Genomic DNA, 20,822 nt, shown 5'->3' with positions numbered 1-20,822 from the left:
GGCGCCAGACTCAAGGTTCAAACCTTCCCCCTGATGTAAGGAGGATTTCGGTCTCCGAATGGAGGCGTGGGTTCGAATCCCACTTCTGACATGATCCTTTAGGGGCAGTGGTGGCTCAGGTGGTTAAGATCAGGGGTTCAAGCACCAGCCCTGCCAAGTTGCCACTGTTGGGCCCTTGAGCAAGGCCCTCTCTGCTCCAGGGGCGCCCTGTGCTCTGACCCCAGCCTCCAAGGATGGGAAATGCGAAGAAAGAATTTCACTGTGCTGTAATGTATATGTGACAAATAAAGGCATTTTCATTTCATTTCTTCGGTCTCCAACAGCTTTGCCATGCTTCACTCCTTCACATGGCTGCTCCACACCGCAGCCATGTGCTCCTCTGCTATCCAAAACATTGATGGTGCTGAACCAGCACAGTCTGTTCAGGTTTTTTATCAAGAAGAAAAACCTTAAAACATGTATCTTCAATTCAGTAAAACTTTCAATATAACAGAACTGTCAAAATTTTTGTACAGTGCAGCTGGATTTATGCTTTTTATATTCTTGAGTCTACTAAACTTTCCCTAGGTTCTACCTAGCTATAACCTTGCCATTTTAAAAAACATGTCCCCACCAAGAGATGTCAGAGTGACCATTTTAGCAATTATAAAGGAAACCCAGCAAATCTGTACACTCTATAGATTACACTGAGCACCTGCTTAGATACAGAACTGCTCTGAACAGCAGCTGATCAGCGTATTTCTCTAATATCAATAATGCCAGCTGTAATAATTGATTTATTTTGAAGATGAGAGCCCGAGCTGCTTCTTTATATTTTCTGTAGTGTAGTGGTTATCACGTTTGCCTAACACGCGAAAGGCCCCCGGTTCAAAACCGGGCAGAAACAACCCAAGGCTTTTGAGCTTTGCTTCAGTATGCGTCCACTCGTCCTAATCGGCACCCTGAAGGTGACTGGAGCAGTTTCTCCACAATGTGATGCCTAGTTTGAAATGCGCTTTAGTGCTTAGAAAATGAACAAGTGTCTACTTCAAATCAAGCAGCGCGTAGGGGCTTTTGCTGCAGGCCGCAAGCCATCACTTACACCGCAATTGGAAATCGGAAAGAGCTCTCACCAAAGAACTCTGGCCAAAGCCTGTCAAATGCAACTGGTGGACTTTGCCGTTCCGTTTTGACTTTCGAGACCGGGCAGAAACAAGCCTTGAGCTTTGCTCCAGTAAGAGCCCACTTGTCCTAATCAGGACAAGACTAGAGCAGTTTCTCCACTATGTGGTGCCTAGCTTCAAATGGGCTTTAGTGCATGAACAAGTGTTTGCTTGTTCGAGTCGAGCAACAAGTAGGGCTGTTTTTTTTTTGGCCTCAGGCAGCAAGCAACCACTTAGAACAAAAGTGGAAATCACTCTCACAAGCAGAGAAGCCTTCGTCACACTCTTGCCAAAGCCTGCTAAACACAGCTGGAGGACTGTCCTGTTCCGTTTGCCTTTTCAAGGGCGGCCCTCGTACATTTGCCACGCTCCAACATGCGGTTTAAAGGTCGTGCGTTGGCCGGGAATCGAACCCGGGTCAACTGCTTGGAAGGCAGCTATGCTCGCCACTATACCACCAACGCCTGTGGTTGCTTACTCATTACTCGGTTGAAGGAACGCTTAAGCCTTTGCGTTGATCGATTATTTATTTATTTACTTACTTTGCGGTTCCCCCGCCGAAAGGAAACGCTTTCCTTCGCTTCTGTTTCTGTAGTGTAGTGGTTATCACGTTCGCCTAACACGCGAAAGGTCCCCGGTTCGAAACCGGGCAGAAACAACCCAAGGCTTTTGAGCTTTGCTTTAGTATGCGTCCACTCGTCCTAATCGGCACCCTGAAGGCGACTGGAGCAGTTTCTCCACAATGTGATGCCTAGTTTGAAATGCGCTTTAGTGCATAGAAAATGAACAAGTGTATACTTCAAATCAAGCAGGGCTTAGGGGCTTTTGCTGCAGGCCGCAAGCCATCACTTACACCGCAATTGGAAATCGGAAAGAGCTCTCACCAAAGAACTCTGGCCAAAGCCTGTCAAATGCAACTGGTGGACATTGCTGTTCCGTTTAGACTTTCGAGACCGGGCAGAAACAAGCCTTGAGCTTTGCTCCAGTAAGAGCCCACTTGTCCTAATCAGGACCCTGAAGGTGACATACTCACAATTTGCTACTTTTTAAAAAACATGTGTTCATTCATATCTAAGAATATTGTATTTTGCAATAATAAAAATGTTTACTCACCCAGTGAAAGCCACAGATACATGAATATAACAGTGAACATGATGACTGGTCTCAGCTGATTGAAAATATTCTTTCTTTACTCTGATATGTTAACATCATAAAGGTTCATGAAGCTCCACCCCAAAGCATCACATGACAGTGTCAGTGATGTTAGTGTTGATTCTTATTGAAACATCCTGGCTTTACATTCATTTGGAACCTGTCCTGAACATGCAGTAAACAAACAATAACAGAATGAAAGATTTTTAATAAGGAGAAATATTTATTCCATTTCATAACATTAATCAATAATTGAATTAGAAAATACTTTGTTGTGTGGATTATAAATAGTGCATCTACTTTGGGACATTTAGGGTTTTTTTTGTTTATTTTGAAGCCTGTTTGTTGTCCTGCATCTTCAATAAACAAGCTACAGTTAGTCCAGAATGCAGCCGCCAGAGTTCTTACCAGATCAAGAAAATATGATCATATAACCCCAATATTATCATCCGTGCACTGGCTACCTGTTAAGTTTAGAATTGACTATAAACTAGCTCTACTCACATACAAGGCTCTAAATGGTTTAGCTCCCACCTATCTATCCAGTCTTCTAACACATTACAATCCACCACGCTCTTTAAGATCACAAAATTCTGGACTTCTAGTAGTTCCCAGAATATCAAAGTCCACAAAAGGGGGTAGAGCGTTTTCGTATTTAGCTCCAAAACTCTGGAATAGTCTTCCGGACTGTGTTCGGGGCTCAGACACAGTCTTCCAGTTTAAATGTAGACTAAAGACTTATCTCTTTAGCCAGGCATACATCTAACACTTCCCATAACCTTGCACTCCAGTACATCTGATTAAATGCACATTCAGCTAGTACTGCTAATATTATGAACAGCAGCTACGCTAATGCTGGTCCATTGTTTCCTTTCTTCTACCCATCCCGAGGCATACAGAGACTGTGCCGGCTCCAGTGGCATCCGGAGATGGACCAGCTCCAGCCGGGTTCTGCTTGTGAGGATTGGGATATTCAAGCAGCGCCATGGACAACAACCTCCTTATTGATTCACATAACACTATACACATACAGACTTTTGAGTCTGGTTCCTCTCAAGGTTTCTTCCTCATACCATCTAAGGGAGTTTTTCCTTGCCACAGTCGCCTCAGTCACCTCAGGCTTGCTCACTTGGGATAACATCTAGGACTGTTTGTCTGTTTGTCTGTTCATATGTTTGTTGTTTTCTTATGTGGTTTCTCATGTAAAGCTGCTTTGAGACAATGCTCTTTGTTAAAAGCGCTATACAAATAAAATTGAATTGAATTGAATTGATTGCAACAGACTGGGATGCAAGTTCATATCAGCAAACCTTGTCAACAAGAGCCTAAGCCTTTCAAACCTTTCCTGGGTTTGGATCTTGAATCACGTCTGGTAATGGAAGCATGCGTTTTACAACCATTGCGACCGCCTGCCAGAGTGCCTCTCTTTCCCGACCTGGCAGGCCTCCCTTGACCACAGCCCCACAACCCTCCAAGTGCATGGGTAGTGTCGCCAAAAAAAAAACATGGTTATTAATTAATGTAATTAATTAACTGATTAAATATGATTGTGATAGTTAAAACTATTGATAAACTGATGAAAATGAATTACCTGTAACTAGAGTGAGAATCAGTGGTATGTATCTCACTATGTACAGTAAGTTGTATAGTTGATCCATTTCTGAACACAGCTCTGTGAGGATTCTGTATAATAGTGCTGTATGTGCTGAACTTTACACGTCTCTAGAAGGACACACCCAGGAAGTGATGCAGTTTTAGTGTTATTTTGTACAGATCACTTCACACAGTGTCAGTGACAGAAATCTAGAGTCATTAATATGTCTGTGTTGTATTTCAAGATTCATCATCTATACAATACTATAAGCCTTTATCTGTTTGTGTGGTTTTTAAATTATTTGTACATTTATAAATAATTATGATAATTTGCTGTGGAAAATCATAGGAAACTGATCCAGATTTAAACAAAATCTCTCATAAGTAAATTTGCTGTGTCTATAACCAAAAGGTAATTAAATTCAGTTCAATTCAATTCAGTTCACTTCAATTTTATTTGTACAGCACTTTTAACAATGGACATTGTCTCAATGCAGCTTTACAGAAATACAGAAATTCAGAATAGAAATTACAAAGCTGAAAATTAACTTTACCCCTAATGAGCAACTCTGAGGCAACAGCAGCAAGAAAAAACTCTGTGAGACGATATGAGGAAGACTCAAATGTGAACCCATCCTCATCTGGGTGATACCAGAGAGTGTGATTATGAATAAATTACCTTCTAATTGTATATTATCAAACATTAAAAGCAGCAGAGGAGATGATCAGATCCACTTGTTTAGTTTTATCATCAACTTTAGCAGACAGACGTGGTGGCATAGGGATTTACCTCCACATGGAGTGATGAAAAAAAGGAACTCAGGTTTAGATTTTGGATGTTGTTTGTACCGTTGTAGGCTGTTTACTGAACCACTGTCTTTGTTGCTGCAGGACAGAGTAACATCATCACCTTCATCTACAACCTTATGAGTGAAAAGTGGTTCTAATAAATCTGCCATGGAGTCACCTGTTATAGAGAAGAGAACATAATAATATTTTAGTTTTGAGTTATATAACTCATATTCTATATTTTCTTAACATCACACAGGCTAATTAATCATTAATTTATTATCTCCTTTCTGAAAAGATCAATGTTAACTTACCTAATGAAAGCCACAGACACATGAATATAACAGTGAACATGATGAATGGTGTTAGTAAAATGACAATATTCTGAGGTCTTTCTGTACTTTATTATATTAATATTTCAGAGGTTCATGTCTCCACAAAGTGTGACATTCTCCATCCCGCTCCCTGTATTCCAGAGTTAGGCTCCGGGTTGGAGCTTTAATTTTCAGAGGTAATTAACAGTTCTTGTTCATATGGACTGGGTCCAAGTAAAAGGAACTCAGTTACACAAAGTCAAGTTAACAATAAAGCGAGGCTCCTGTGGGATTCAAACCTTTTTGGAATCAAGACGCTAAGTGTGAACCAAGCAAGCAGCTCTTGCCATTGGGCCAAATATATCATTAATCTCGGTGGACATGAAGATCAAAATCAATTCTTGTAGAACAAGCTTGCTTTAGTATCAGGTGGAGGTTTCAGTATAGGTCAAGTTTACAGGATTGTAGCTTCTTTGCTGGAAACTGTACTGTTGCTCCAGTATAGCTTGGTGAATATTATGAGGCTTCAAGTAGTTTCTGTGATATTTGCAGTAAGTTTAAAAATAATTCCAGTTGGTAATAAAATTGAATTAGCTGGTTGCTAAAGAAACTCAGGTGGCTGGTGGGGTATGGTTTGGTAACTGTTACAAGGTCTCATCTGTTTGATAGGGTGACACTAGGAAGCTGTAATGGAGTCCCATGTGGTTGCTATGGATTTTAAAAAATATTTTAGTATGATTTATGTCATTTACAGGGTTGTTACTGTAGTCTTAGATTTCTGTTCTTGGTGAACAGGAATGAAACCCGATGTGGTCTTTAGCTGTTGTAGCTCATCTACCTCAAGAATTGATTATGGGGCACTATTTCAGTAGAGCTTATTTATTTCCTGATTGTGTGATGGAGACTGTGTTTTTATTTTCCACAGTTCTTATTCTTAGTTATACATACTTTCAGGTATCCTGTAATTCCCAAAAATATATTAAAGATCCTGCAAAGACACACATGATGAACACATTAAATCTCATGCTGAGAAACAAACAAACAAACAAACATAAAATAAAATAAAAATAAATCAGATCAGCTGCTTGTCAAAAGAGTTGTACAATATCCACATTTTTATTCCTAGAACATAATCAAATTCCAGCATGTGATCTTTACACTGTCATTAAGTAAATAAACCATCAAACCTGCCACTATTGTTTATGAGAACTGCACTTAATACTGCAGAGGGAGTGAACATGTGGCTTCTTCAAACACACACCTAACTTTTCTATCTGTATTTGGATTCACTTAGAATGTTTTGTCTATTCAGTTCAAATAAAGTATTCATATATGGTTATATACATACATTTCTATTGGATCAATAATCAGAATGCTGATGTTATGCATAGCTTCCAGTCTTTTCTTCTTATTGTGATTCTTTAACACTTTCATGTTTGAGGTCTCTGTAGGTTTTTGGACAGTGAAGTTGACTTTCCTGTCACTGTGGGCTGCAAGGCGCAGTAGTACAGTGCAGAGTCTGATACTGAAGCAGGCGAGATCTCCAAATCCACACGCTTCAGACTCTTATGAACTTTAGCAGACAAATGAGGATGAGGAGTATCACCTGTCTGATTCCCTCCCGATTCCGTCAACAGAACGAGGAATTCTGGTGCTGCATTGGAATATTGTCGATACCACTGTAGATTGTTCATAGAAACAGTGTATTTATAATCACAGGAGAGTGTAACTGCTTGCTCCTCTTTACCATAGACAGCAGAAGATGTTGGAGTAATGCTGTCCTGTGTGCTCTCACCTGAAGAGGACATTTATTTCAGAATATTATAATTTTATATTATACAGTATACATACAGTACATGCTTACAATCTAAAACACTCACACATGGAAACATTTCTTTACTAGTTATAAAACATTTAAACATGATATATGGGGATATATAAAATATAAGCTTACCTATGAACATGGTAAAAAACAGAAACATACAGAAAACCATCATGTTTTAATTTCCTCTGTTTTTCTGAAAGTTTCCTTTTTATGTTATTGTAAATGTCAAGTTTCCTTCTACTCTGTCTTCAGTGAAGCATCTAAGCATTTCTTGTGTACAAAGCCTCAACTGTAGATTCCCTCTGTTTTAACCAATCAGAGTGCAGGATTTGCCGCATTATGTAAAATACACACACATGTTCTAAAAGAATATAATGAGCAAAAGATTCATATATTTAGTTCCTGTATTTCCTATTTCTATGAACTTAAACCTTTTCTAATCTACAAAATATATTGTTGCAATTACAAACAATTCTTATTGTGAAATTAAATTCTTCAGCAGATTTATAGTACACCCTTAAAGTCTAAACAAAACACCAGAGGTACTGTAGTGATTGATAGGATTTTAAAAAAATTCCCCATAAAATTATAACAATATAAAACCCCTAACAAGGTGGTGTTTGAGAGCATGTGCCCAAATACATAAGCATCTTGTATTAAGCTCAAGATTCTGCAGTAATTCAAGTGTTTCAGTCGGACTGCACTCCACACACCATGTATCTGTGCTGAAGCTTTGTTCAGGTTTAATGTTCATGGCTACTTTAACACTCCACATGGTTCTGTTGTGTCCAGGTCCAATCAGGTTCAGTTCTAGAGTATTTTCATGTCATGTACTGCCATCTGCAGGAGCTGAATTTAAATAGACATATACATTATTTACATCAAGAACCATCAATATATTTAAAACAAAAGTATTGCTCACCACGCTGGGAATAGTTCACAGTTTCAATTCACAGATTCATTTGGAATCATTACAGCATTTCAGCATATCAGAACACAAGAATAACCCGTCTTTTTCTTTTTTATCTGTATTTCTGACATTAACCTAGACAAAAACAAGTCCTCAGATTCAGCATCCTTAAAGAGACAAATTTGCTGGTGTGCTTGTGATTATTGTCCTTTAATATGACCCAGTTTCAGCACAACATAAGCTCATGGACAAATAGTCTTACATTTGTCTCAAGAATATTCTAATATAAAGTGGAGATCATCAATGTCCAAATGATTAAAAGTTTTCTAGAGCCTGTGGCTGCAAAACAACCGAATCCTCACCCCTCCACCAACATGACACTTGGTATGAGGTGTTTGTTGTGATAAACTCTGTTTGACCTTCACCAAACATGAAACTATGAATAATGATTAACCATCAGTCCAAAAAAATATTGTTCCCGAATTTGTTAAGATGCTGCCATTTTTTTTGGAGAGAAAGGGCTTCTTCCTCTCACCTCCTCCATGAAAGCCATATGTGGAGGCAGGACTGAGGTGGAGCACAGGTTTGTGAATGGAAGGTGGTGGAGGGAAGAGTAAGTGCTGTTTCCACAGGTCAGGGTCGTAACACTTAAGACCTGGGAAATGCAACTGTGAATGGATTTTTGCTGATCCATTTAAAATTTGGCAGACATTGTACATCCATTTAACTGAAAATACAAATGTTAATACACAATTTCCATTTTCATTTCATTTTCACTCAATCTTGATGAATTTCATTATGATCAATAAAAGGAAAGCAAATTTGACTAACACTTTCCTTATTCATCCATTTTAACTTCTTGTAACTATACAATGGAATTATGGTCTGGAGTGCTCACATTTTGTTCTGGATCTTAGTTCACATTTGGTAAAGTAACATACATTTATACACACAGGTATAATAAACACATGAAAGAATAAATAAATGTATGAATGGAAAAAAATTACAGGATATATAATTATAGGATATTGTTTGTACCAATAAAGCAGAATGTTGTCTCTGCTTCACTTATATGAACATTTCAGAGTAACAGTGTACTGAATAAACAAAAAGTAACCATGTGCCGTTATCATGAATTAAAGTTTAAACCTAATGTCATGTATTGGAGTTGAGTTGAAAATCAACATTTTATATATAAACACATATCTTGATGTATAGAAATGATCTGACCGAGGCTGTAATAGATGCAAATGAAATACTTTATTAGAGTTAGGATAGGAGGATGATGAGAGGAGGGTTAATATTGGTTGAAATGACAAACACAGATAATTCATTAACACTAAACCTGGAAATGTAACGAGAAAGCAATTATTTCTAGTGAGAATGATAAAATGCTACACAGGCTACAACTGACTGTGCAATTCTGGTCCTAAAGTCCTGGGATCGTTGTGCAGACCTGTCAAGGGGAAAAAGAAGAGAGATATTTTAAAATGTGACAATTGAAATGTTACAAAATCAATTTATACTCATCTGTGGAGCGCTTGAGCAATGTAGGGACAAAATATGAACTGTAACAAAGTATGGAATGGGAACTTGTGCAATAAATTGTGTGTTTGTGTGTGTGTGTTGTGTTGGTGGGTACTGGGAAGGTGTAGAAGTAAGGGAAGGACATTGCCAAGAGCCTCTCCAAAGTCTTCACCATCTTCTTCTCGACATGCTGCCCGAGGAGATGCCTAACCGTGCTGGCTAAAGCTGGCGGGTCGGTGTAGAGCTCCCGGGGCTGAGAGAACAGTACCACAAAAAGGCCTGTAAGCTGATCCTATCAACAAATGACACAAACACAAATCCAGTGTAATGTCACTGTCTTAGAGATACAATGCTGACCATTTGTGTAACGTGGCATCAGAAGATATTTGAACACTTACAATAAGCACTGTGAAGTAGATCTTTGCTCCAGGCTCCCGAACGTCTACATCCCACTTGATGAGCGCCAGCAGGCGCTCCGAGAGTCCTCCCTGAAGCTTTAGGAAAGGGAGACGACAAGCTCTGTTAATTCCAGGGTTTAAAATATGGGAAAACAAAATGAAATAAAATAGATCCTGTTCTCAAACTGCATTCAAGCATCGCTTTTAAATCTCCCGATAAGACGCTTACTGGCTGAGGCGTTAAGCCCTTCGTGAAGTATCCGCAGAGAAGCAGCTCGTAAAACACGTCCACGAGGTTGTAGTGGTAGGCCTGCAGAGAGCAGAATAGTTACAAAAAGAAATTAACTTTACATAATGGAGCCCTAATGGAGTTCTCTATTATCAAAGTCTTTCAGATTTAAACAGCTGTCATGTTACACAGGCATTCATAAGCTTACACAGGACCCGGAGAGCTCTGCTTTGATGGAGTCCCGATGAGAAGGAGTCCTCAGGAACCGAATCGGAGCCACGGAGGCCAGCTGTACGCCAACTGCATCCTGTTAAAACGTAAAAAACAAAAAAATCTCTGTAATTCACTTATGGTGTTCTAGATGGCTACTTAATTTACACCTTAACACGAAGCAGGATGTAAGTCTAAACATGTCCTGTTCTCCAAAAAAGATGATGTACTGTACATTTCCTCCCGCCGCCCCATCATAAGTGCTTCTTCTCATCGCAGTTTCATAATAACACATCTAACATTCTGTCACGTTCCTTACAGTAAAAACAGCTTGAGTAAAATAAAGGAAAGGTTTGTTTACCGGTTAAAAGGTTTGCATTACTCATTACGATATTTATCTTAATGATGCTACCAAGTTAATTATCCAGGCTTGCTAACAGTGTAGATAAACCAGTGTTTTTTTCACCCACACCCAGAAATAGAGGATTTTGATTTTTTTTTTTTTTTTTTAAAAGGGAGACATAAAAATACAAAAATTTCTTTTTTAACGCCGAAACGTTAATGAACCTGTGAGTTTGTAAACTAGTTAAGCTGAGAATAAACAGACAAATATTAGCATTAGTTAGCATTATCTAGCATTAGCATTAGCTTGTGTAAATTCACCGTACACGGTGACTGATTAAAGTCTCAAAAACCTCCTGTCCCAGTCCATCATCCGAAATCTATCTAAATATTATACGGAATAATTATTAAAACCTTCACCCGAGTTCAGCAAGCTTTACACTCTATATGATATTGTGTAAATGAAATGATTAGCGAGGTTCGCTAGCTAGATAACATACATCTGTAACCAAGTCCTGTAATTCGCAGCAAACCTTTTACATTTCCCTGGACAAGCACACTCCACAACTCCTGACACTTTTCAGAGCTAAGGCATCGAAGGATGGTACCATTGGCAACCAGATGGCTAAAATATTAAAAGACTATCATGAACAAGTAAGTGGAATTCCCATTGAACATACTCAAGGGCTGTACAGGTTAAAAACATTATCAATAAATAAAATCAGTTAAATATAATAATGATGAATGTTTTCAGTTGCCAGAAAAGACAAAAACATGAAGGCATTCTAAAACAGTAGTCTATACAAACAAAATAAATAAATTACACAAAGTAGTGTTGAATAACATGCAAGTAAGTGAATGATGACAATTTTTGTGTGTGGATGAACTAATCCTTAAAATGTGCTTGTGCTGTTATTAAACTGCCTAAAGGAATTTGCCTGTTATGTGGATTAGTAAGAAAGTGCCAGGTAATAACTAGTGCTGTTACATGTTGTAGCTAGGTTTGCAGTGTTAGAATGTTGTCTCATCATTAATCATGTTAATAAATTCAAAATGTTGCTTAGTTGGGAATTAAAAGTATGGTCATTTTTTGTTTTGTCTTTAAGGATCAGGATGACATCAGTGTCATTGGAACTCTTGTCCTGGCTGGACTGCCGCTTTACTTGAAGGAAGACTCGTCAGATGTTTTCAAGACACACACGGTAAGGCTCATCAGGACTACTTTCTGAAACATTTTGATCTTTTTGTCGACATCGAAAAAAATACAGCTAGAGTAGCTGTACAGTTGATCATTTCAGTAATCTTAAAGGAAAGGTTTACTCAAATGATGATTATATAATTCATTTACTCACCCTCGTGTAATTCCATTAGATTTTTGTTAAAGGTACGTTTAAATCTTTTTCTCTCCTTTTGTCTGTCCAATTAAAGGCAATCTGTATTTTCAAGCTTCAAAAATTACTTTAATTTAGACTTTACTAAAATATTAACATGGTTCAACACACACATTAAACACATTATCTAAATATAATATCTAAATTTGATGTGCATTGTTTTCTGTATGTTTATATCATTGTCATATGTAAAGCTCATACTCCAAAGTCATGAACATGATCTGCACTATTTGCAGAGGCTTGTTATGTTGTAATTATAAGGTTTAGTTCATTCTAATGGGAACCACTGGTATTAATTTTGTTTTGCCTCTTTGTTTTTTTGTTTGTATGTCTTGATTGTCCTTGAAGATGACGTGGTGATGTCTTCAAAATCCTGGGTCAGTGCTCTGATGCTGCTTTTTGGGCTGCTTTATGCCCTTCATATCAGCTACCCCAAGAAGCTGACTTTTTTTTTTTTGGTTCCTGCAACCAAGGAAAGTTAGATTTTGCTTAGTCTTTAAATCTGTTTGTGTTCAGGTAACAGATGTAATTAAGTCCAAATAACTTTTTAGCTACACAAATGGTTTGAGGAAACCGATTGCCTTAAATGGTTTGAGTTGACTGAACTCAAATTAATCAAGACTAACTTTATCAGTTTGTGTTCTGTCAACTCAAACCATTTAAGGCCATCGATTTCCTCAAACCATTTAAGTAACTATATATATATATATACTTTACTACTTTTTTATTTATTGATTTATGCCACAGAATTACCACAAACATTGTTTGTGTCTGTGGTTTTCTGATAACAGGTTGGTAAAGGAAGGAACTTTGATGTGGTTTTAGAATCTTCATTTATATTGGTTTATACGTTTTATTATTATTGACTTAAGAAATAAAGAAATGACTGGATGAATAATAAAAAACATGGTTATTAATTAATGCAACTAATTAACTCATTAAGAATTAAAACTTTTGGTAAACTGATTAAAATGAATTACCTGTAACTAGAGTGAGAATCAGTGCATCTGACTTCACCTCTTAAACATATCTTTTGGAGTTAGAGGTCAGGGCTGTGTCTCAAAAGACACAATAACTTACAATACTTTAACCTTTCATACTAACTTTTTAAACTTTTTAACCGTGAAGTTATGACATTGAAAACTCACAGCTGAAAATGTTAAATATGAATTCCACACGTTTACTTTCTTTGTTGCTTGTTTTAATCTGCTTCTGAGAGAAATTCCGTTTCCAAGCATGTCATTTAATGTGTTTGACTTCATGCAACAGTATTAAACTCATGCAATATACTGTAGGGATTAAGTTGTAATGTTTTATTTATAAGGCCATATACATCAACGTGTTTGGAGTAATGTTCAAAGCAGATAAGTTATACCTACCTTATTATTAAAACAGATGGATGTGCATGCAATGAGTCAAGTTTCATTTTTAAGCACTTTTATGCATATGCATAAGTCGTTTTATTCATACCTTAATTTCACTATACACAAATAGGCCATTATTCTCAAAATATCACGAATTTAATCCCGTATTGCTACGAATCTCGTGATTTTTACGTTATTCTCATAGTGTTAACTTTATTCGCGAAATATTACTACTTTGTCACAATTTTATTTAGTTTGACTTTTTTTCTGGAATAACTACCAGTTAAATTTTGCATTATAATGACTTTAATCTGAAGAGGTTTTCCATTTTAATTTTTATCTTTGCCCAGGCATCTTTAAAGTTGAACAAAAACAAGTTATGTGCAAATGGCAGGACAACACCAGCGCAATTAAGTATTTACAAAGCACATAAAATACTTCGCAGCTTTACACTCACACAGTCACGGGTAAATTTATACATATTCATTTAAAATGTAAATATTATTATATATGTATTAAAGTATTAAAATATATACTTCAGAAACTGTGTTTATGTCTTTCAGAATTTATTGTGGATGTTTTCTCACAATCACTACATTACATGTGCAGTTAACAAATTTACTGGACACTTTTTAATGTAACGTGATAAATTACAAGCGTATTTAACAAGAGTATGAAGACTACATAGCAAACTTTGAGTGATTATACTGTATAATGTGCTCAGGCCAGAGGTGTACCATGTGCCACCTGGTGGAGATTCTGTGAAGTACAACACATGCATTTAAATACCAAAGCGCCGACATCTGTATACATCAATTTAATTCAATTTTCAATTCAATTTTATTTCTAAAGCACATTTCAATTCAACCTTAGTTTGCCAAAGATGCTGTACAAAAATAAAGGGAATAAAAATAAAAAGGATGAAAGCAGGAAAACACATACACATTACACACAATTAACAGCAGAAGAAAAGAGATGCGTTTTTAACATAGATTTGAATTCAGCTAACGTGGAAGCAGTTCTAATGGGTGATGGCAGGCTGTTCCACAGCTTAGGACCAGCTACTGCGAAGGCTCTGTCTCCCCTGCGTTACAGGCGAGACCATGGTATTCACAAAAGATGACCATCTTGGGATCCAAGTGACCGAGCAGGATTGTAAGTGGTGAGTAAATCGGAGAGATATCTTGGAGCTAAGTTGTTAAGAGCTTTATAGACAAATAACAGAATTTTGTAATCAATTCGATATCAGACTGGCAGCCAGTGCAGGGAGCGTAACATTGGTGTGATATGGTCTCGTTTGCAGCTACCCGTGTTTGCAGACACCAGAGCATGCAATGCATACCAGTTACTCTGATTTGGAATAAATTAGCCTGCATTAAGCTTTCAGTAAATGAACAATTATGCAGTGTCATGTGAGTTTAAATTGGGAGTGAGCAGAAACAAAGTAGCTTGAAGACAACTGTCATGTAACAAAGACTCTTTTTCACTGACTTTTTTCTTCTATAAGAATCCGTCATTGTTGTGATATGCTAATTAGGACATGCGGAAGTGTCACGTGACTTTCTGCGCTCCTCCTGTCTCATTAGCACACGAAAAACTTTTTTAAGAATTCAGTTTTATTTTATTGTACAATAACAGTTTGGTGATTTGATGTTATTATTCTTTCTTTCTGCTTTGTGTAGGTCTATTTTGAGAACTTATATTACTTTAAACCATGCAAAACATTTAAAAGATAATTCTGTCTTTACTCCACACTTTTTACCAGAGTCTCTGCTTGCACTCCATTACATGACAAGAGCATATCTGATAATCTGTGGTCTCTGTGTTTGGAACAGTGTTCAGAGTTCAGATTGAATTGAATTGATGTTTCTCACACTGAACACTGTGCAAAAGATCAGAAAACTAATGATGCACTAATAAATAAGGCAGTTCTAGTCACTTGTGTAAAAATACCAGGAATTGTTCTGTAGTGGTTATACCATCTGTAGAGATAATGCTATGTGGAGAGCAGGTTTCCTGTGTAATGCTTTAACACAAACAGATTAAAGTACACACATAAAATGAAGCAACAAAACTTTAAATCACACACATTGCAGTGTTAAATTTCAGATATACTCCATCACAGCAGAAGCGACAAAGCATGTGAGGTCTAATTCTTATTTCCTGTGAAGCCTAAAACTCATTCCTTAGTTCTGGAGGTTTTTCTCATTACCTTGTTGCTGGTCTGTGTGATTGGTGTTAGATGATATATACAGTTCAAGGTGATAAATGTGGAGCCATGGAGTCTTTAGTGCACTTCTAATTTAATTACAAATTGCACTCAAGAATAAAGGATTGTCACCAGGAGAAACTGCCTTCAGTATAACAAAACTGTGTGAAAGTTTTTGTACAGTGCAGCTGGATTTCCTGTCACTGTGGGCGCCAGAGCACAGTAATATAGTGCAGAGTCTGATACAGCAGCAGAGGAGATGATCATAGCCACTTTTTTAGTTTTATCATTAACTTCAGCAGACAGACGTGGTGGCATAGGGTCAGTTTTAAATCCACTTGGACTAATGAAAAAAAGGAACTCAGGTTTAGATTTTGGATATTGTCTGTACCAGTGCAGAGAGAATCCTGTATCACTTGTTTCATATTCACAGGACAGAGTAACATCATCACCTTCATCTACAACTTTATGAGTGGAAAGTAGCTTTATTGAATCTGCCATGGAGTCACCTGTCATAGAGAAGAGAACATAAAGTTTTACACAATCAAGCCAGAGTTACACACAGAAATCATGCTTTCTATAACACAAGACAATTAATAAACAATACATAATATCTAAACTAACAAAAGGTGTTAACTCACCTAGTGAAAGCCACAGACACATGAATATAACAGTGAACATGATGACTGGTTTTAGCTGAATGAAAAAGCTCTTTCTGTACTCTAATATATTACCATGATAAATGTTCAGGAAGCTCCACCCCCCAGCATCACATGACAGTGTCTCCAGTGTTGATGACAGTGAAACATCCTGGCTTTACATTAAGCCTTGTTTGGAAACTGTGCTGAAACTCTTTACATTGTAAACAAACAAAAACTGACAGCAGGAAAAAATTACTATTAATTAAAATGAGTAAATATTTGATTTTATTATTTTTTATATTTTATAAATGGTGTCTGGACAAAAAGGTATTTGAAAGCATGTTTATTAAATAGGATTACATTTTCATGAGGTGGTATTTTATTATGTGAGGAACAAACCAGGCTCTTTTCTTTCTGTTATCTATTATTCTTTATTGTGGATTAAACAACAGATAGAGTCGATATTATTTTGCAAAGAAGTATTTATAATCACAGAAGTCTACATTCTTGGGGATGTGAGCAGGGTTCTTGTATTTGGGCCACAATAAGATAACTCACTACACCATCTTCTGGAGAAAAGAGAAAAACTTTAACAAACAAGTCTTTTTTCTTTAAATTCACAAATTAGAACAACAAATAGTCATTTCTGAACTTCTGTACAGAGCCTCAGCTGCTTTCATTAAATTCAGAATTGGCTCTGTGGACTTTTCTGAAAAACTTTCTATCTAATGTAACTGAGTAAACTAGGGAAATACAGTATCTTTTAAAACAACAATATTTTTCCCAAATCAACAAACTGTTGTATGTATCTCACTATGTACAGTAAGTAAATCAATTCAATAGCATACATCAGGTAATTGGTGTGAATATGTAATATAAACAGAAAGAGACTAATGTCTAGGATCCTGCATTCTCCCCACTGTGGCCTAAGCACAGAACCAACCCAGCCACTGGTGGTTGCACAAGTCAGTGCATTTTCAAGCTGAGATTAATTGGGAGGTGTGGGAGTAATTTTTGAATGGTTTAAAGTGGTTTAGAGCGTTTAAAGTGGTTTTGAATGTTTTAGAGTGTTTAGAGTGTATATGAATGCATTCTTGTTTGTGTTTGTATAAAATAATCAGAGGACAGCATGGTTGGGTTGTCAGGCACCACCTTAATTTATTGGTCACCTCTATTTACAGTTTTAACAATGAAGGGTTTAACACTATGAAGTTTGGGTGCGAGACTTTGTTGACAGTAGATGAGACTTGGACGGAGTTTCAATCTTGGTATGGCTGGGGTTGGAGCTGTGCCCAAGGTCCTGAGCAGAAGCGCAGCACGTCGTAGGAAGTCAAGGGTAGCAGGAGATAGAGCTAGGAATAATTGGAAGGAAACTGTGATTAAAACTACAGCAGGTGTAGAAGTGAAAGAAAACATTGTTTGCAATGAATTAAAACTAAGCAATCAAAGACAGAGCAGTGGCCCTGAAACTTACCCATGCTGTCCTCGGAGGTCAAAATGAACTGTTTGATGAAAACAAGCTGGAAAAGTCCTATTGATAAGTGCACAGATGTCCACTATTTTTATAACTGACCTCGGAAGTCCGATTATAATGGAATGTGAAAGAGTTAAAAAGTAAGAGATAATGGTGTCCAAAAAAGAACCTGATATTTCAGGAAGAAAATAGGAGTGACTTTCTCAGCAAAGAGGATTTGGTTTGAATATTATGAAAAGATAAGGGAAAAGAATTAAAAGACTATGTTTTGTGATGATTATTTCGGAGGTTGTTGGGATGTTCATTCGTGAGCAGCTCAATTCTTGTAACCAGCGCTGATTGCAAATAAACCTTGTATCTGCATTCATCCAGTCTGGGCAGTTTGGCTTTTTTTAGTTAGAGCCTTGCTTGACTGAGCTGTCAGGTCAATGTGGAGCTGGAGACAGATAATAGCAAAGTATTAATTGAGTAGTATTAAATAGAGTGTTATAGTATTGGATAAAAATATCTTCCACAGAGGGTTGCATCAAGAAGGTCATCCACTGTAAAACCTGCATCAAATCAAAATATGCAGATCAATGATCCACTGTGGCAAACCCTAACAGGATCAGCCGAAAGAAGAAAAAACAGTAGTATGTTTGCCTTCAGTGTAGTTAAACTGTGTGAAAGTTTTTGTACAGTGCAGCTGGATTTCCTGTCACTGTGGACCTCAGAGCACAGTAGTATAGAGCAGAGTCTGATACAGCAGCAGAGGAGATGATCAGATCCACTCGTTGCATGTTTTTATCAACATGAGCGTTCAGACGTGGTGGGATTGGGTCACTTTTATACCCACTTGTATCAATATAAAGAAGGAACTCAGGGTTAGATGTTGGATATTGTCTGTACCAGTGCAGTGTTACTGAAACTCCGCTGTATTTGCAAGACAGAGTAACATTTTCACCTTCATGTACAACATTATGAGGGAAAACTGGCTCTATTGAATCTGCCATGGAGTCACCTGTCATAGAGGAAAGAACATAATGTCAGTAACCTATGTGTGGATCAAACCAGTGTTACATAAATCTCACATTCTGCTTTTTCACATCACCACACAGACTATTTAACCGTTAATTCAACTTTTAATATTTATGCAATAAACAAGGCAATTTACTCACCTAGTGAAAGCCACAGAAACACGAATATAACAGTAAACATGATGAATAGTTTTAGCTGAATGTAAATATTCTGAGGTCTTTATGTACTCTGATATGTCAACATCATAAATGTTCATGAAGCTCCACCCCACAGCATCACATGACACCAATGTTACTGACAGATTGTTGATTCTTACTGAAACATCGCTGTTTGTGGAGAATATTTCCACATTGTATTCAAGTTCAAGCAGGACATTTATTTAATTAATATCACAAAAGGCAGATGCAAGTGCAAATTTCAAACTACCAGAAAAGGCTATGGTTGAAGCTGTGCTACACACAACAACCACAACGAGAAGTCATTTTCTTTCACAAAGTATAACAACAAATACTAATTTCCAGAACATTACATAACATTACTCTCCTGAACTCCTGAATCTGTAAAGCTTCAGCTGTTTAACTTGAGCTTGCTTCAACTTCTAACTGTCCTCACAGTCAGACATTTCAGAAGTGAATGTAAACATGTAAATAGCTCCATCTTGTGAGAAAAGCATGGCTCTGCTCCAGTCATGTGTAGTGCTTTTTGTACAGTGTGGTTGGGCAGCAACAGTAAAGAAAAGCAAGAAGAGGAGTAACATTGTTATCCTGAATGTTTAGTTCAGGTCTCTAGCTTTAGAAATAATTGCCAGTGTTCTGTATTTGAAATGTGTCTCTGATGTCTAGGAGAACTACTACTATAATTGGGATTACATTTTTTTTCTTTTCATTTTATTTCTTTTGTCTGCAGTATAACATATAACAGTATTTAATATATTCCATCAACAGTAAAATGCACTATTCTGAATCATCTTTACTTATTAACACCAGTTGTGAATTTGGCCGTTAAGCACCTTGTTAGAGAACAGCAAGTTATGCAAAAAGTACTGAAACACTGAACAGTTGGACATGTGCATTCAAAAGTGTAGAGAAGGTCAAATTAAGTTCATCTGTAAAGGTTATAGTGCATTTTAGGTGCATCCTGAAATTTCACCCGAAAGCTGAATATCCTTAAATTTTTGTGAGTAGTGTTTATATATATATATATATATATATTGCCTCTAGTAGACTAGGTAAAAACAGAAATATTTATGAAACTCTACAATTCAAATTCCAATCCAAAATTACAAAGCCCAGTGTGTTTATTTACATATGAGCCATTAACCATGATTGTGGAGTGTAACCCAACAAATAAATAAAATACTGAACACAACAAAACAGGTGAAAATTCCATTTCATGCTGATGATTATTGTTTATTGACCAGTTGATTGACCAGGAAAGATTAGCAGTCCAATTTCTCCTAACATCTAATATCTAAATGTTATCTAAATGACTAACACTTGATTTATCAGTATTAACAAATAAAACAGTTGAGTATTGGAATAGTGTAGTTTAGGTTCTGCAGTTCTACAAAACCTACACAGAATCCTGCACTTCAACAGAGGACCTGTTAAGCTGATTAGATATTGTTTAACTGATTTTAGTTCAGCTTCTTAGCTTGATAATCTGTTCCAGTTTAATGTGTTAGGATGACTGAGCGATCTAAGATGCTGCGGTCAGGTTGCAGCCTCCCCTGGAGGCCAAGGTTTGGATCCCACTTGTGACTTTGGTTTCTTTCCGTCTTCACTAATGCCAGCTGTAAACCCTAAACACTTTTCGCCACAGTGCACAAACTCACCCATCCATCATCACATAATATCTCTGGTAGTGATACTCTCTGTCATCACATGATGTGTCTGTTTAATCCAAATAATGTATTTATGTTTAGTTACATCCCTAGCAGCCAGACAGGCAAAACAAGGTTTATTTATCTACCATGCTTAAATGTGATTGATAGATGTAAAAGTTTCCCACAAAAGAGTGTTGGAATATTGTAAAGAATATTGGTAAGAATTGAAGACTTTATTCTTTATTTACATGTTATCAAGGAATATGGAATAGTATCCTCAGTGTATTAAAATGTATACGGTAAAGTGTAAAGGGTAGAAGGGTGGGAGGCATCAACTACAAAGTTGTTGGCTTTATACCTGTATATTTTCTGGTAAAGATCCTTAAAAGTGTTAGATAAAACCTGTTGATGTTTCCAGTCATTTTCATTATCTTCCATAGAGTCTTCTGCTCTGACACTGAGTGCAATTT

The 20,822-nt window shown here is 37.0% G+C and overlaps 3 non-coding genes across 3 annotated transcripts; 2 read left to right on the top strand and 1 right to left on the bottom strand.

The window, feature by feature from the left end:
* Positions 1-813: 813 nt before the first annotated feature.
* On the top strand, positions 814-886 carry trnav-aac (transfer RNA valine (anticodon AAC)). Its single transcript has one exon. It is a non-coding gene; the product is annotated as a tRNA-Val (tRNA).
* A 648-nt stretch (positions 887-1,534) lies between these two features.
* Positions 1,535-1,606, bottom strand: trnag-ucc (transfer RNA glycine (anticodon UCC)). Its single transcript has one exon. It is a non-coding gene; the product is annotated as a tRNA-Gly (tRNA).
* Positions 1,607-1,727: 121 nt separating this feature from the next.
* trnav-aac (transfer RNA valine (anticodon AAC)) lies at positions 1,728-1,800 on the top strand. Its single transcript has one exon. It is a non-coding gene; the product is annotated as a tRNA-Val (tRNA).
* Positions 1,801-20,822: the final 19,022 nt, after the last annotated feature.

Source organism: Hemibagrus wyckioides, unplaced genomic scaffold (assembly GCF_019097595.1).
Source record: "Hemibagrus wyckioides isolate EC202008001 unplaced genomic scaffold, SWU_Hwy_1.0 Contig1, whole genome shotgun sequence".
Classification (NCBI taxonomy): domain Eukaryota; kingdom Metazoa; phylum Chordata; class Actinopteri; order Siluriformes; family Bagridae; genus Hemibagrus; species Hemibagrus wyckioides.
Note: the sequence above shows the minus strand (reverse complement) of the source record. Positions and strands in the feature narration are given on the sequence as shown.